Source organism: Petaurus breviceps, unplaced genomic scaffold (genome assembly GCF_028583685.1).
Source record: "Petaurus breviceps papuanus isolate PSGF00001 unplaced genomic scaffold, PetGlider_PUasm1.0 47, whole genome shotgun sequence".
Classification (NCBI taxonomy): Eukaryota; Metazoa; Chordata; class Mammalia; order Diprotodontia; family Petauridae; genus Petaurus; species Petaurus breviceps.
In genome coordinates this window covers 2,389,651-2,390,867 of record NW_027186349.1, presented here as the reverse complement: position 1 = coordinate 2,390,867, position 1,217 = coordinate 2,389,651, and positions in this window count along the sequence as shown.

Below are 1,217 nucleotides of genomic sequence, written 5' to 3'. Positions count from 1 at the left end.
GACCAGAAGAAGACAACAAAGTCAAAGCCCCTACATCAAAAGCCTCCAAATATGAAATGGTCAGAGGCCATGGAAGAGATCAAAATAATTTTGAAAAATATGTAAGAGAAGTAGAGGAAAAATTGGGAAAAGAAATGAGAGTTATGCAAGAACCTCACAGTTTGCTGAAGGAAACCCCCCCCAAATAATGAAGAAAATAGCAACTTAAAAAATATACTAAACCATCTGACAAAAGAGGTCCTAAAAGCCAATGAGGATAAGAATGCCTTTGAAAAATTAGAATTGGACAAATGGAAAAGGAGATCCAAAAGCTCACTGAAGAAAAAAAAATCCTTCAAAGTTAGAATAGAGTAAATGAAGCCAATGACTTTATGAGAAATCAAGAAATTATAAAACAGAAGCCAAAGAATGAAAAAAAAAATAGTAGTGTGAAATATCTCATTGGAAAAATCACTAATGTGGAAAATAGATCCAGGAGAGAAAATTTTAAAATTATTGGATTACTTGAAAGACAAGATAAAAAGAAAAGCCTAGACACCATCTTTAAAGAAATTATCAAGGGAGATTGCCCTGATATTCTAGAACCAGAGGGTAAAATAGAAATTGAAAGAATCCGGTGGATCACCTCTTCAAAGAGATCCACAAAAGAAAATTCCTAGGAATACTGTAGACAAATTCCAGAGTTCCCAGGTCAAGGAGAAACTATACCAAGCAGCCAGAAAGAAACAATTCAAGTATTGTGGGATTACAATCAGGATACCACAAGATATGGCAGCCTCTACATTAAGGGATCTAAGGGCATGGAATATGATATTCCAGAGGTCATAAGAGCTGGGAATGCAAGCAAGAATCACCTACCCAGCTAAACTGAGTATAATACTTCAAGGGAAAATGGATATTCAATGAAAGAGAAGACTTTCAAGTATACCAGAGCTCAGAAAATTTGACTTTCAAATATAAGAATCAAGAGAAATATGTCAAGATAAACAGGAAAGAGAAATCATAAGGGACTTATCAAAGTTGAACTATTTATACTCCTACATGGAAAGATAATATTTGTAACTCAAGAGATCTTTATCAACATTAGGGTAGTTGGAGGAAAGATAGATAGCTAGAGAGATAGCTAGATAACTAGAGAGGGAGATAGACAGACAAATAGATAGATGGATGGATAGATAGATAGATAGATAGATAGATAGATAGATAGATAGATAGAT